Below are 17,985 nucleotides of genomic sequence, written 5' to 3'. Positions count from 1 at the left end.
GGTAATAATAAGACATTGTCAGTGGATAGTTTCAAATAACTTTTTCTTTCTAATTGGCAATTGGTTCTAATTTTAGTTAATATTCAATTATTTCCTTTAACAAATGGAACCCTGATGAGATCACATCTGTTAAGGCCACTTGGTTTGTGTCTCCATTTTCTGCATATTTCTATAGTTTATAATGAGTTCAGCTTCAGACTGAAAGTATACATTTATCTAAAGTCACCATGAGTCCAGAGAACTGAAACAGTAATATGAAAAAGAACATTGGTATGTAATCCTCAGGTCTTGGGATGGAAAACTTGTAGAGATGAAGCTAGAACTTTGAATATATTGGGGGGTTCTTTGATATTAGCTGGATTCTTTTTGTGAAATGATTTACAATATTGATCTGATTCTTAGACCCAATGGATATAAATTAAAGGGTCATGTCCTCAATTACTAGCTTCAGGGAGCAAAAGACCACTGGGTAAGTGCTCGTTCAAAACAAGCTGAGGATTCTGTCTCATTGTATGTATAGTAAATACATTTTGCTGGTGGAACTTAGAAATTAATGTTAAGATTTACTTGAGTCTCCCAGGATGAGGAACTGGAGATGGCAGATACATCATATTAATGAGACAGGAGAAAGCGGATAATTATACTTAAGTCTTTTAGGAACTCAGCTGCAAGATTTTATCCTTACATGGACAGTCCATCTAACAAAAATAGACCTGTTTGCAAGAGCACAGAACATTTGCCTAAGTAAAGTTTTGCAGGACACTCATTAGGCACATTTTGTTCCTTTAGCTTTCCAGGCACTGATTTCATTCAGTATCTATTTTTGTTTATTGCTTTTTTATTTTCTCACATTACACTAATATGACATAGCTGGATTTTTTAGCTGCTTGCCCTATGTTTTTCCCTCTGTTTCTGTCTCATTTTGAGTGTGTTTTGTGCAATCTTTCAGTAAAATAACATGCTAGTAAATCCTTGGAGACTATCTCTGTTTTAATCCTGCTCATTAGGAATACTTTTCTAAACTGTTTTTCACCAGTTCAGTATTTAAAAAATATACAGGTATTGTTCGTCTTCTGTGGATTAAGGGACGTTTTGGCTAGCAGAGAGATATTTGGCCTTTCTATCTGAGGAAAAATCATACCATACAGACCACAAAATTGAAGTTTGGTCATAACTAGTTTTTTGTATTTGAACAGTAGATGCCTTTTTGTTCACAGAAAACAAAAAATTTAAACTTTGCTTGGACAACCAAAACAAAACAACAATATGAGTGCACAACATTTTTGTTGTTAAAATGTGGAGCTGAAGTTCATGTAGCCAGCAAAATTTATGGTGGTACAAAGCTACATAGAATAGCTGGATGGAAATAGCAGAAGTCATTATTCTTTCTATAAACACCGTATGTCATAAAAGTTTTTTTTGGCTTAAATATAAGGCTGCTGTGTATCAAACCTTTGACACTTCATTTTTGCAATTCAGGGTTTCGGTTTTTCCTACCTTCTGAACTGAACTCCAGTTGTTTGAATGCAAAAAAATGGACTTTCGTCACAATCAGCAAAGATTGTTATTAACTCCCATCACATTTCTCTGCCTAATTCAGATCCCAGATTTTACCTTTCCCTTGGATGTGATAGGCCTGGTTCAATTCTTAGTTGCCATGGTTCATGCTGATGTGAGCACACTGACATTGTGGAATTACTTCCAGCTTTTATCTGTGACAGTGAATGGGAATGATGGCTGCTCAGTCTGCTGCCAAACTCTTTTGCAATGTAAGCTCATTAATTTCCAGAAGTCAAGTAAGACTTGGTTAGGTGGAATCGTTCCAAAAACAACCCCACAAATGCTTAGGAAAAGAGTAACTATATGATCTTCTGTGGTATATGGTTTTATCAAGAAAACCCCAATAAACAAACAAACAAAACCTCAAAACCTACTTGAATTTCTATTTTAATACTTAAGAGCATTGTACAGGTTCTGTATTTCATCCTTAAGTACAAGGTCCTAGCATCTTAGGAAAATGTAGAATAGGATCATACTTCTCATGAAAGTAGGGTTGTTAATTAGCTTTAATGCTTTGCCTAGAACAGGCCTTTGTTAATTATATATGCCTAGGTTAAATATTAATGGTTAGGATCTATAAAGAACTTTGCATTTTTTTGAGTACTCAGCAAACCTAAACTAATTATATGTCACAATATCTTGTCTAATTAGATAACTGTGTAATTTCCCCACAAGATACATTATTTTTCACTTCCTGTCTCTTAACTATTGTGTAGTATTGCTTTATATTGCTAAATGGTTTCTTTCCACTCCAGGAATGACTGAAGTAGAAGGAAAAAAATACATGAAAGCTGCCTGGGAAATTTCATTTTCTCACTGGAAAATTCTAAGCTTGCAGTTTGCTTGAAGGAAAGAGTTAGTGTTGCTGAAGTTCCTGAATAGAAAAAAAATGAGTGGTTTCTTTGTACAGTGTGGAAAAGTTACATACAGTATATTCAATAAAAAAGAGTTGAGAGTGTAATTTTGTTGCAAAGTGTTTGTTTCTGTATATTAAATATAAAGGAAACACACCTTACTTGCCCCCTTTTGCAGGCACCTTCCGAAATATTTCACACTGATGGCTTTTGGCCTAATCTGTTCTCTGCTGCTGGAAAACATTTGCAACTTGTGGTATACGTAGCATTAACAGATCTTCTGTGAATCCTTCTGGACAAAATATGTATTGCCTTTGATCTTAACATTATTAAAACAGTATGGTGTGATATCTGCTCATTTGTCTGTCTATTTTTTTATGTTACCCGTTCTTAACACTTCTGAAGACATCAGTTCTAGGATCAGTTTGAAATGAAAAAATTAAACTTGTATCTTGAAAATTCAGGTGATAACATGAAATGGAGAATACCTTATCAGTAGAATACCTTACATAGTATCCACCTGAGCTTAGCTTTGTTGTAAATGCTGAATTTTGCTACATTTGCTCTCCCCTTCCATTTGTCACATGAATGTTGAGATATGTCCTGTGAAAACTGATGTCACTGCCTTTGCTGAAGGACAAATTTCTTTGGAAATATGTTAAATCAATGCACGAAGAGTGACTTGAACATCAGTTTCAGAAAATTTGTTTCTTTCTTTTATGTAGGATGAGACCTGTCTCCTAAGAAATACCTGTCTGTGATATACCCTGCCACCCAATCGCACCTTGGTATTTACCATATAAGTTAGCAGAAGCTTCTCTGCTTCCCTTTTCGTGACTCACATGTGTCAGACCCAGGGTTTGTTAAGGTACTGCTAATGCTACATGATTTGCTTCTACTGTTTCTTGTTTGAACAGGAAACAACTTGAGTCAGGACCTTTTCTCTTACCACAGAGCAGCATCCTGGATACTGGGACATGAAAAGCCCTTTATGCACCAAGGGCAGAATGAACAGATATTTTTTCCTAATGTTTGGCAGGGTTATGCAGTTGTCAGTTTTAGTTGTCGCTCACAGTTGTCAGTTTGTCCAAGCAGATCCTTGGCACCAGAAGGTGATAAGGCATCTTTCACTGACTCACTAAAAAATAAATCTATCTACACAAGAATTCTTCTTCTTTGAAACAATGAGTAACGGTTAAATTCCGCATCTGTGATTTTTAGAAGGAGCTATGGGAATGAAGTGCTCAAATCCCACTGAAAGTCAAACGTGTAGAACTCCTAGGGACTTAAATGTTAAGGCTGCCTCTTCCTAGGGCTTGACAGCATACCAACTGTTATTCAAATTAGAAACCATATGAGAGAGAAGCATTCCTGAAAATTAGACTACTTATTTGGGTACTCAGGGAAGGACTGAACTGCAGAGGCAACTCTGGCCCTAAATCTCTTAGAAATTTTGATCATGCTACCAAAAAGGCTCATCTTAAATTTATATTTCTGGTAATCTTGGCAATGCAGTTAAGTCATCTTTGCCACTCTTTCTGAAAAAAGGACTATTTCAATCCTTGTGTAGATTTTGGTAAAAATCATGTGTATGATGAAAAGAAAGAGGAAAGATCCATCTGTGCTCCTTACAACAGCAGCTTCAGTAAAAGCAGAAGCATGATCATTTGAAGTTTGTGTTTAAGCAAAAGGTAAAGGAAGGAGTAACTTCTGGAGTAACTATGCCAACTTACCTGTTGTCTCGCTCTCTGTCCGATTTAGATTTATTAGAGACATTAAGGAAATTGTAACTCTTTTGAGGAGCACTGCCTGTTGAAATTACAGCTCTTGGGTTATGCAGACCCTGCATCCTTTCTCACTCAGCCCCTGTTCATGTTAGGGATATGCTCACCCTGACTCTAACTAACTCTGATTCATAAACAGATTGATTCTCAAGGTCGTGGCAAAGCATAGCTGCATTCAACACATAGATATTAATATTCCCACAGGTTTAGAAATATGGTATTACAGAACATTGAATTTAACAGAGCGCCACGCATTCAACTCCTGTTTCACTGATGTTATTATATGTATGTTAGAAATCCCATCTGAAAGGTGCAGACTACTTCAAAGTCTTTTGTCCATCACTAACTTTTTAAAAACCATATGGAGTGGGATTTTTCAAAAGCATGTACCATGGACCTAACTCTGCACAAGTTCAAACTGGGGAGAGTTTTATCATTAGCTTCAGTGGAATCTAAAGTAGAGCAGCACCAGCTGCTGTAGAAGCTCCAAACCTTTATGCTTATTCAAAGACAGATGACAGAGGGACTCATTCTAGATTCAAGTCATGGGATTTTTGTGTGTGAAACAAACTAATGGCTGGCTTTTGTGAAGGAAGCAGGACATCAGCAACAGGACTTACGAGAACCACTTTGATTTCAGCCATGCATCCAGACATGTTGACCTAGGCTCCTCAATTCAAACAGTTTCCAGAAGCACATGTGTTGGTGCATTAACAGTCCTGCTGCAGGATCCAGCTCTGAAGGACATTGTAAGATGAGCTCAATGCCACGCATTTGGAGTTCTGATGCCTATGTTTCCAGACAATATTACACACTGTCATTGTAAGTAATATTTGAAATAGCTAAAGCAGCCTAAAGTGCTGAATGGGTACCTTAAAGCTAAGGTTCTGATAAAACATAACACATTTCAACGCAGACAAGAGAACACTTTCAAACCTTCACGGAGTAATCAGAGTTTATAATAACAAAGAATTAAAGATGAATCTACAGGGCGTCAACTGCTTTTGTACCTCAGAAAAACCTTTGGGGGATTGTAGGCTTTTTGGAGGTAATTCAAATTCATATATAACCCTAATCCCAGAGTATGTCTTGAGTGCAAAGAAGATCTACACTACTATTGGCCTCTCTTAGCTATTCTAAAGTGCATTTCCAAAGCAAGGTAATAAAGAATTACTTAAAACTGATTAAAGTTCCAAATGTGCTGGAGAAATATAAAAAAATTTTAATTTAGATAAGAATCATGTGCTATCATTTTAGTCTGATAGCATTTCACATTCACTTGTAAAGCTGAAGGACTACAGAAAGTGAAGGGCAATAATGAACTGATACTCTGCTTGAAGTGAGATTAAATTTTAAACAAATATCCGTATATAGATGAAGATTTATAGAGGAGTCTAAGGAGAAATAGCTTGATATGCATTAATACAAGTATATGAATCTTCAGCTTAACCCCAGGGTATTCACCTTATGTACAGTATATTTTAGCTGAGTATTCCTTTCTTTGTTATTTCAGTCCTCCTCCAAAACTTCTTGGGATATATTTTTCATGGTATTTTGCTTTTATCTTAATATTTCAATGTGTTTTATCTGTCTCCCTCTGTTCTCCTCTTCTCTTGGTTAGTTTTTGGAGGTTTTTTTAGACTTTCCTGAGACAATGAACCAAGAAAGCCTGGAGACCTGGTGGTGCAGTCTCTGTATGATACCTTCAAGACTCGAAACACAAAGCAACCCTCTAAAACTAAGCAGTACACTATCTTCTTTTCCCTTCAATAACCATATTTAACTTCAGTCCTCAAGTTACAAAGGGCTCCAATAAACACTTTCTCCACAACAGAGTATTTTGGGGAAAATCTTGTCTGTGGTCTGGTGTCCCGCCCAGGTCATAGGAACAAAGGGTTGGATTGGCTTCTTCCAGGTTTCTAAGTCTGCAGTATTTCTGCTGAATAAAGATGTCATCTATTTTGTGGGGTAAAATGCTAGACTAAGTCTTGTACACCGAGCTGGGATTGGGTGGAATGTTGACCTGCCAGCCATGCATTTAGCTCTTAACTCAACCCAGGGCCATACCTAGCCAGATGGACTCACACAAGAAAACCTAAAAGTTATTATAGCTCCATGAAACCTCTCTGTGAAATAGATGATGGCGAAGGTTTGTATCTGATCCTAAAATATAAATCAATGTTATGTTACTAGATTTACCTTGACAACAGAAAGCAAGTAAGCTATCATTATTCCAGCACTGAATATTTTTATTTTCGTAAATTATAAATATTACTTTTTGCTCTCCACCTTCAGTCTTAAGAATGTGGTTTCACATTTCATTTAATGCTAAATGGTTCATTACATAGAGTAGCAACTTAGTTCTCTTATTATGGTGTTATCTTTCACTTTGTCAAAATATGTCTACTTGATAAGAAATCTGACAGAAGTTGCTTATGATGGGATCACTAACAGCCATCAGTTTCTCTCTAGCAAATGAAACTGTAACCATGGAAACGGCCTTTTTTTGCCAGAATGAAAATGAGACAGCACTCTGCTGCAGCCATTAGTAGAATACACAAATGTCCCTCAAGGCAAACATCTAAAGCAAATGGACTGCAAAGTAAGGAGCACTAATTTCTATTTATTTAGGATTTGTAAACCTAGCAGAGCAAGATATTAACAAAGGAACAAACAAAAGGTGGTTAAAAAAAAAGATGTTTGTAGTTTTCTTCTCTTTTACAAAACTCCTCATTTTAAATAAAAATATTTTATTCTGGTTTTGTAAGTGTAAGCTCAAGTAGTACTGTAACAATACATTTAAGTAATGCTGGGGTTTGATTGTGCCTGTTCTATGCAGAAAATTATTTTAAAATATTTACACTAGAAGAAGGTGAGGTTTTTTTTATTTTTGGAAATGTGTATTTTTGTTCAAAACAATTACAAATAATGAGTGCGAGGCATTTTTTTTCATGCTGCTTAATTTTCAAACAACCCTGTTCATTCTGATAAGATACACCAGGGCTGATAATAAGTCTATTCTAAACACTATCAGCAGTCAGCCACAGGCTGTCAAAGACCTTTCAAGTGTCAGATTCTTCTTACTGTCCTCTTTATTCACTACTGCGCCTCTCTTGCTACAAACTACTTACAGAATGCATAGATTCTCTTGACAAACTCAGATTAGGTGAGAGGTCTTAAACCATCTACTATGTACATCAGTAAGATATATCTTAACTTGTTTGCCTTCTCCTTTTACATCAACAATCATAATTACTCTGGGAACAGCAATGTGTAGCCTCTGTTCTATTTCCAGCTCAATGAATAAGCTAAAGATACAATTTTCCACTAGGATAATTACTTCGTTAACCAAAACTGTTTAGAAATTTAATTCATAGCTAGCAATGGATTGGAATCATCATGCCAATTACTTACAGATACCTTGGGGTGCTTGAAATACCTGTGTGCCTGTAAATATGACAAAGTGACATGCTGTGACAGCCACTTAGAATCATAGAATCATAGAATCATAGAATGGTAGGGGTTGGAAGAGACCTCTGGGGGTCATCTAGTCCAACCCTCCTGCCGAAGCAGGGTCAACTACAGCAGGCTGCAAAGGACCTTGTCCAGGCGGGTCTTGAATATCTCCAGAGAAGGATACTCCACAGCCTCCCTGGGCAGCCTGTTCCAGTGCTTCATCACCCTCAGAGTGAAGAAGTTCAGACGGAACTTCCTGTGCTTCAGTTTGTGCCCATTGCCCCTTGTAGTGTGATTAGAAATACCCACCGTTGTTCTGATATGTTTCACATAGGTCAGGGTTAAGACATACTTCTAGAAGTTGCCAGCTGCCAGCTTGCTGTCTGTAGCTGTAAAAAAAATAAAGAATGGGCAATGACAGAGCAGATATACTAACCTGAGAAGGCTTGAAGGGCAAAGTGTTCAAGCTTCTACAAACTTATACTTCTTGACCGTTATGGCTTTGTAAGTGTTAACCATGTCACAGATGAACCGACATGGGTAATCAAACTACGTGACAAAGACCACTGCCTCATTGGAATGTTACTTGGTTATCCTACCTGCAAAAAGCCCCCCAAAAACTCCCTCTCAAATCAAAGGTAAATGTCAAAATAAACATTAGAAAGGGAGAGGTGTCCTGCTTTTTGTTTTTGCTTGCTAATGTCTTTTAACTGTTCTAAGCATATGTTCAGCCATATGTGTGAATATATATATATACACTCATGTACACACAAATATAAAGTAGCAATAGTACATTAACATTGCAGGTAAGTTTGCAAAAAGCTTTTTCAGACTCAGTTAGACATCTTCCTGAGTAGATGCATGTTTGGGAAAAAGCAAGCAAATAAACAATTCCTGATAGACTGGAAAACTAGGGGAAAAAGTAACCACAAATAGCTTTATTTTTTATCTTCTATTATAAAACCGTAGGACTGTACTGACTTTTTAAGGTAAAGAACACATACCCAGTCATAGCACTAGTTAAGTGCAGCACTTGCACATGCTAGTATACATAATAGTTAATTACAATTGGCAAAAATTCCAAGTGAATAGGTTTGTTATTGGCTGCTGGAAGCTGACAGCTGGAGTTACAATTCTCTTTAGTCCACACATCAGAAAAAGCTTTAGCTGAATAATACTGACCTAATCCAAAACTCCATCTCTAGAAGAACAAAATAGATCAGTTAGCAGCTGAAATGTCGAGTACCAAAATGCTTTTGATGTGAGATGGCAGAAAATAGATGATGTATATGGCCACATTCTCACTACTTTCATAGCATTTCAAATTCAGTCACCTTTATCATCACCTAATACTGTATCTTTGTAGGTTAGGATACAGACCTTTAGTGGTCACCTATGACTTGTTATTTCCCTAAAAGGTGCTAAATTATACCACTAATTATATAAAAATAAACACAGAAAAACAAACATTATGATGTTTAAACTAAATGTGGGGATGATATTCAATTGCTTAAGTAGTCTGCTATTCTGTATTCTTGCCATATTTTCAGTGGAGTTTATGTTTAGGGTAATTTGCTTCTCAGCTCTCAACAGAGCATTTATATTTGTCCCGTAATCCTGAATTGATCAGATCTAATCAAGGCAACTAAGCTGAGAGAATACATTTCCGAGGCTTCTTCAGTATTCAATAAGAAAAGAGAAACTCAAGTAGAGAACAATTCAGCCACCTAAAATCTACATGACTTCTTGGAGGTGCTTATTTTTTCCATTGACCACATAGGGGGCTGACAGCTGAGTTCAGGTAGTGCCTAAAACCAAGTGGATGAGCGTTCTGCAGAAGTAGGATAAGTTGCCTCATATCCAAAAAAGAACAGATCAAACATTTAAAGTCAATCTAAAAATGCACAGGCTTGCAGAACATTTTGTCACGGCAGCAGCATCACCATTGATATTGCTACCATGCCTCTCCTTCTGTATGAACAAAGGCAAGAAAAAGAATAAAATGATAAGAAAAAAATCAATCAGCTAGCAGGAAGAAGAGAAAAAGTAGTGTTCCTTTTAACTGTACTACAGATGTTTTTGCCTTTGGATCTGGCTCTGAAATAATGCAAACTGTGCCAGGAGAGACAGGTACGGTTGGAGCTGCAGCAGCATTCGCAGTCCAGCCCTGGCCCTGGGAGACCCAGCTTCCAGCAGGCATGTGCCATGCATTCTTCCAGCAGCAACTGCTCACTGCAGGGCAGGGCAGGGCAGAGAGTTTCTGGCACAGCAAATACAGTTTTACCTGTCCTTATTAATACTACAGTGGGTTCTGTTCTTCATCAAGCAGATGACAAGCTGAAATATATTTTTGGAAATCTTCCGGATTTATTCTTTTCTCCAACAGATCGTTCCACATTGGACTTCACTGAGCATTTCTGCTTACAATGACACCACTGAATCCCACAAAACTGCCAAGCGCTATGGGTACTGTAAGGGTCCTGACAGTATGAGGTTAAATGTCTCAAGCGTTCGTCTAAGGTGCTAATGTGAAGGCCAGAGACTGTGAGTGTTGGACACAGGGCTGATGTACTTCTCTTGAGCACTGGGCCTGAGCAAAGGTCCTGCTCATCCTGGCGCCTGGCAGCCTGGTGCTCAATCACCCAAGTGACACCTGGTCCAAGGGAGAGACCCTTGCAGCCCGATGCTGCTCTGATAAAGCTCAGCAGAACACTTGTAATTGCCTCCGTACCCAACTCCCTTTTTACAGCTAACAAGCCAATACTCCTGCACCGGGAAGAGGTCAGACAGAAGTAGCTGTGGTAGGGGGAGATCGTGACCTCCGACTCCATTCAACACCCAAAAGGCTTCCCCCCCCACACACACCTGTAAGAAGCATTCGTGCTACTTTACATGGGAAGTGAGGTTAACTTAGCCTATAACAGAAAAGGAGGTTATCACCAACTAATTAATTAGCATGAGAAGTGAGGAGCTCAGCTAAGGGGAGCGGGCTAGCTACCTATAAAAACTGAGAAAAACACTGTAAATGCGGCATCCCCCAGAACCTGGACCCCCCCGTCCTTTGGCTGGATCAACGCTGGATCCAGGACTGGTGATCTTTTTTATTTCTTCTTCTTCCTCTTTTCGTCTCTAACTTTTCTTTTCTGTCCCCCCTTATGTTCTATTACTTATCCTCTGATACTATAAAAGCAAGGCTTATCATAATTGTACTACTGTAGTTTGCTTGTTGTAATCATACTATCATAGTTTGCTTCTTGTAATTGTACCACTGTAATTTGCTTCTCAGTAGCTTGCTTGTCATTATTGTGCATAATTGTGCCTCAATAGTTTGCCTGTCATAATCATGCCACAATAAGTTGATTTATCACAATTATGAATAGACCTTGTAAAGTATTATAGGACCTCTGGTGTCGCTTCACCTTAGTCCAACTGAGGGGACAGGCGAATCTGAGTCACTCTCCTTAATGGAGTGGGGCATTTAACCACTCTCATTATTGGGGTGTGACAGGTACACTACACTACGACTCATGGTTATATTGAAAAAGGAACTTTATATGTAGCTAATGGCCTCTGGCAACTTCAGTTGTTTCTGTCCTTAAGAGCTTGTTGTGTCTATATGACAAAACAGAAATGCATATTCATGGTTATAGAGACAAGTTAATTTCAAACGAATCATCCTGCCTCACACAGAAGTGATAGGAAATGTTCCAGATACTATGTGCTCATTGCATTCAGAAATTATTAGTTTTCATTTTATTATTTTCATTGGTCCTGATGATAACCTTAGTAACATTTGTTGCTCTTTGTTGTTGGATTCTTGTTATTTATTATGAAAGGATTGTACTTTACAAGGTAGGAAAACTCTCCAAAAGAAAGGATTTGAATATGTGTGCATATTTCAAAGTGCAGATGAAAACTGGATGATTGCCACTTTGTTTAAGAAAATAATATTTTAAAGATCTAATTACCGCTCTCTTCAGTAGAGTTTCTTGGGAGCATATATACGCTACCTGACTTTACCTGACTCTAGTGTCCTGAGATTCTTAGATGAATCACTCCTCATAGAAACCCACCTCTTCCAGCTGCTATATAGAGACACTAGAAGCTTTAACTTCTTATTTAGAATCCCATCAGTTCAATGCCTGAAGCTAAGGCAGTCTTAAAAGCAAACCTTGACAAAGGATCCTTGATACACAGTTCATACTATTTGTCCCTTTCAAATAGCCCTTTTCTCCTAGACCAGAGGAGAAGGTCAGAAGCAAAGTTTTTGCTGCGAGTATGCTACTTCTTTGGTTTCAAATCTGATTACAGTTTATATATATTGGCATATACTATCATGGCTGTGTGCACAAGGCAACTATCTGTATCATTTGAACCATTAAGTCCAGGAATGAGCTTTGAAATTACTCATGTTAATTCATTAGCGTAACATAAGTACTTCAGGGAGTGTGAGAGAGAGAGAGTATTCTCCTGACTGATTTTGTGTTTTTCTTAAACGCTTAGACATCTAATGGCACTTTCGGAGCTCTGCTATCTGTTGTAGCTTGGGGTATTCTGGGCATCATGAAAGCATGACTTCTATGTTTTCCTTAACAACTGAAAGCACATCAGTTAACAAAAAAATTGTAGCTGATAAGCAAGTGGGATCTGCATAGAAAACACTAAAAGGCAGATTGTTCTCTAAATCTGGTAACTCCTAACTGCTCTAGCATAGGTATTACAGCAGTATGTTCCCCGGCATAAAATAAACCTGGTTTCAAAACACTAAGATAAATTACAGACAAACCCATTGTTGCAATTGCTACAATAAGCACAATTTCAAAAAAATTTAAAATCTTTTACATTACAAACTAAAAATGTAATCATGTGAAGAATCTAATTATAGGGAATATAGAAGTTTGAAGATCCATGAGTCTAAAAGATCCCAGGTCTGTGCAGTTTGATATGTAATACATTGTTGGGCTCACAGTCTGTATGTCTGTAGGGACCTGATCATGATAATCCTTGGTTTGTTTCAAATAAACCTCTGTTCTCCTGTGCCGAGCTTCCTACAGCTGTGCAGTAGCTTTTTCCTAGACACACTGACAAGAAGGAGCACAGTAACAGGGGTCAACTCCAACCATGAACTTTATGAATTGTTTAGTGCCACATTAAAGAACAGCATCAAGTTCACTTACAAGTTTAGAAATGATCTTATTTCTAGCCTGTGCAGGTGGATGATTCCCTGTACATTTTATTCACTTGGTCAAGATTTAACCCATTGTCTCTTGAAGCTCTCCCCTCTGCAAAAGTCTCTGCTTTCAGCTTTTTATACTTCATAACAGTTTTACCAGAAAAGCAAGGGGGGGGGGGGGGGGGAGGAGGAATCTGGAGAGCTGGAGAATGTTGAGGATTCAGGGATATTGCTAATGCACAAGGCTGCTTCTTAGCTTTTCGACCCCGGGCCTGTGTCCAGGAGGGATACCCTTCTCCACAGAGTTGTTTCATAGTGGAGAACCGTCTAGCTCACACCATGACACACATGGTGCTTCAGGCTCAAGTATAACAAGAGCAAGGCTCCTGGTTTCTTTGGTGTTGACCCTTTCAATGCCTTGGAGAATGACAACACATTTACCCAGTTCAGTGACCTGCAGTTACAGCTAGCTGAAATTTGTGGGATCTGCTTTGCCAATTTCTTTCAGTAGGCACTTTAAAAAAAAGAAATAGCAAAGAATTAAATCCTGCAGTGCCAACTTTCACACTTTCAGTGCCAGCACCTATCCACCCAGCAGATATTAAATTTACCCTTGAACAAGCTCTAAATCCAAGGTCCATCTGAACCCTCATGAAAGTATCAGCTTGGCTGCTCCCTTAGCAAATTCAGCTGCATTTCCATATCACTCATAAAACACAAAGCTGATCTCTTTTGGAGGACGTGGAACCAAATAAACAAGACTACAGTCAAGATAATGTTTGTTATCTAGAAATGATTCATTTAAAATCCAGCTTCTTTTTTTTCTGCTTTATCTGGAAAGGTAGTGCCAAGAAATTTGCATGCCAGCAGAGAAAGAAGAGAATGACCCTTTGACTATGAACTGATGGGTGCTAGTCATATTATGGTAATAGTGTAATTCCACAGTCCCTTAGTGTGTGAATCATGTTCAGCATATCCATATAGACCATATCCATGCAAGTTCTTCTTATTTTTCCTGTTATGTAGCTAAATATTTTCTTTTTTTGACTCGTGTTAAAGGATAAATGTTGGAAGAATTAATTGTCAGGACTAGTCTATTGCTTCCATCCACTGCTATTGCTAGAAGTAGCATTCCTCCTCAGTTTGGACATCTTTTCTTAGCCAAAGCTGCATTAACATTTGCAGAGCAGTAACACCAATGATGGAAGCTTAAACACATCACTCAGTTGCATTTCATGGAACTGAAATGTCTATTGAGCCTATCATAGTAGTCTTACAAGAGTGCTAGAGGAGAGCTGTGTGAATAACTGAATTTTTTGATCGAGTGGATAAAGAATAATCAATTGGAGAAATATATGGGAAAAATAATTGGAACATTTTTAATATTCCCAAAGAAAAGAGAGCTGAGATTTTATTATCAGATTGACCAAAATATTAAATATTCAGGGAATTGTCTTAAAAAGTGGAAAATTTTTCTAAATGAAAACTTGCTTACAGATGAAAAAAAATCAAAACTTTCCACTTGAAAATGTCAGAGTGAAGTATTTTGACTTTTTAAAATGTTTTTACTGAAAAAATGATAAATTATACATGAATTTGTGAATTGTTTCATCATCTCAAATGTGCATTTTTGTTCAGAGACATTTACAGCTCCCTTCATAGTTTTTTTTCTTATGTCTCTGGTCTAAGTAAGCAAGTTTTTCTTCCCCAGTTTTTGTCTTTTAATTTGTTTGACATTTAACATATATAGCTATCATGAATCTCAAAGCCTTGAACCATACGGTTGTGTTAAGAGTAGATCTGACTTCGGTGAAAAGTATTACGTACATTCATAGACACACACATGAACACACACACAGAGGGACAATTTCTACTCTGAGTTACAATAGTTCAGAAATGAATAATTATTCTAAGTTAAATTGAGTCACTTCAGAATCAAAATGATAAAAAGTTTAGACCACTGTACCAGTAGTTATTGAGAAAGCTGTGATAAATCATGGCATGACCTATTGGGTGTTCCACAACATCTGCATAATTACTGCAAAGATTGTTGCAGTGTAGTCTGTACCTTATTGTATGATATAGCTTCCATGATAGAAATTAAATACTGTCATAATGTTATTTCTGATTTCAAAGAGTTGTTTAGACAGCTAGGGAAATGAGATAGCATTCAATTTTAGGTTTTAAGCTAAAATACAATTAAGATCAGTAATTACTAAAAATCATTACTGGGCTTGAACCTGCTATTTCCTCCTATATTTCTTAATTTATCTGATTTATATTTGGGTAAAATAAAATCCCGAGAGGAATATTTTCTGATTAGATCATATCTGTTACTTAGTATCTGTGGGGCATTTAATGCAATTGCTGATAAATCTTGAAATTTGGCCAAGTGGTAGTTAACGTTCTACAGATGAGCCATAACAAAATACCTTCCTTTGTCTCCGTACAAAAAATAAATACAGAGAATAGAAAGTGTTATCTCATCTTTTGGTTAGAGAATTTATTGTTTTTAAACCTTTCCTGTTATACATTTTTTCCATTCTTTCCTATTAATGATACTTATTTTCACTATTTCCAAACTTGCTCTAGATCAAATATTCGGAAGGGTTACTGATAAATGTAGTTTTAAATTAGAAGGAAAACTTTTTATCCTTTAAAACTATTAGAAAGAAAAAATAGAACTAATAGTATGTCATTTATTTATGTTTGAAGTGAATTATACCTCTGCAGTGAATGTTATGTCCCTTTGGGTTTGATATAAAAACAGTTTTTATTTCAATCGTAATTGTTTAAAATGTAACAGTTTAATAGTAGAAAATTAACTTTCTGCCTTATAAAGGCTTTGGGCCATGGCCTCTGCTCTGGTAAACAGTTACAGCTCAATGAAGTTCCTCAATGTTCTTTCTTTTGTTTACATGAGCAGAAAAATTTGGCCTTGCAAATAAATACTCCCATAAGACTCAGGTGAAATGAATGGTCAAAAGATGTATCACACTGAAATGAATTTTCAACATGTTTTTGTTTTTCTGTTCTGAAATGGAAGAATAATTCAAATGAAGATAAGGATCACATCAAGCATTGTGATGTGTTTATGTTAGCTGACATTTTTCTGGCTGTTTTAAGTAACTCTTAACAGCTGAAAAGAGCCTTCCACTAACTTGCTTGTACCAGCTGTGCTTGGAAGACAATAGCTTGCCAGGCTGTAATCTGGATAGTATTGAATCCTCTACATTTTCCCTTGAGTGTGAATGTTATAAATAGTGGCTAATTGGAACTTTCAGACTTCAGTGCAAGATTTCATTTGCTGGGGAATGGTGTGAGAGTAGCATTCATAAGGATGTACAAATTAAAACCAAGACAATTTAACAACAGCCTAACTTGTTGTCTTTGTTTAAACTATTCCCAGGAGGAGTATACAGTCTGGATTTGTAGCTACAGTCTCAGAAGGACTGTAAGATCTTTCTGGAAAAAAACATCTGCCAAAATAGTTTATAACAAAAAGGATATGAGTTGAGTTTTAATTTGGCATCTTTTTACCCTTTATCAGTATTCATGCCTGTTTCAGACATCAGTATTACTTTCAGAAGAGTCAAACTTCACAATAAGCTGTGTTAGGTAGAACATAAGAAAATAAGTAAAAGGTTTTTATCAGATGATGGCAATATTTAGATATTCAAAACCATCTAAGTTTTCTTCTCTTCAAGATATCTCATTTTTCTTATGTACTGTATTGAAAGTATTTCTGTTTACCTTGATTACATTTCCATTTACCTTTTTCTCAGTACGTTTGGTTTTATTTTCCAGTAAATATTTCACCAACATGAAAATATTTCTGAATTATTCTCTGTTTCTATCAACAGAAATGCTAAATATAGTCTGCAGCAGCGGCTGCCTTCATTAATATGATTTCAAAACAAGAAACACGATGCTCACTGCATACTTTATTTCTGCTAGGAGACATCACATTTCTAATTAAACTCAAATCATAACTGAATGAAAATACAAGGAATTCAGCATTATTATTTATATTGTACTTTTAATTATTATTACTTTTCTTTTACCAGGCAGAAGAAAATATAATCATAGGGCAGAGGATGATATTTGAAATAAATGTACTCTCTCTATGAGAAGTCTTTGTTGTCACAAGTATTATACTGACAGTAAGATCTTTAGGAGAGCTCTGTTTGCATCATAATGTTCCTCAGGAATTAGTAGATTCAACCAGGAAAGAACCTAAAGGATCTTTGTAGCACTTCTCAGGAAAAGTTTTGCTCTTTTACTCTATTGAAAACTTCTTTGTACTTAAAATGAATAAAAAGAAAGGAAGGAGGGAAGGAAAGAAGGAGGGAAGGAGGGAAGGAAAGAAGGAAAGGAGGAAAGAAGGAAAGAGAATGAATTTTATTTTTTTCCAAAGAGAGTAAGGAAGATGATGGATTAAAACAGATGCAGACTGTTTGTAGTTATATAAGACTATTAGGTACCCTGCTTGTTCTGGCTTTTGTAATTTGTCCGTGTCCTACTTTATATAACTCAATCCATTGTGAGCAAAAACATGAAATACCAGAATAGTTCATATTTCATTTTGTCAGCAAATTAGAAAAAAATATGAAAACACACACAATAGACATCATATTTGTTGAGTATAGAACTGAGTATTTTTTCATATGAAAGGAGTCTGAAATGAACAGAAGGTTAAGAAGATTTTTTTTTTACAATGAGCAGATGTGCTTGTTACTGTTGATGGACAAGCTTATCCATTTACATCAATTAATATCAACAGCAAGCACATCAATATGGAAGCTTGTCCTGACGCCTTGATTTTTTCCCATCTGACAGGTAATAGTAGGGCTGGGAAAATGTCACAACAATTTAGTCATGCTTCACTGGCTTTAACTAGTTCAGTGACAATGGGAATGCATCATGCTAAGATTCCTTATGATTCATAATGGTATCGCATTAGTCAGCTATTGCAGAGGATTTAAACTAGTCTTTGTCAATTAAGGGTTTAAGGTCAAATCCTCTTTATGGTTTTTTCATTCGTGCATTAAGTAAAAGCAAGTTAAAATATTTATGAATGGCACTAAAATGTGGAAACTTTCTTTAGGAACCTGTCTTTTCATATTGAGTCATAACTGAAACCAACTATGTTTGACAA

The sequence above is a fragment of the Opisthocomus hoazin genome, chromosome 3 (genome assembly GCF_030867145.1).
Source record: "Opisthocomus hoazin isolate bOpiHoa1 chromosome 3, bOpiHoa1.hap1, whole genome shotgun sequence".
Taxonomy (NCBI): domain Eukaryota; kingdom Metazoa; phylum Chordata; class Aves; order Opisthocomiformes; family Opisthocomidae; genus Opisthocomus; species Opisthocomus hoazin.
This window is presented reverse-complemented; position numbering follows the sequence as displayed.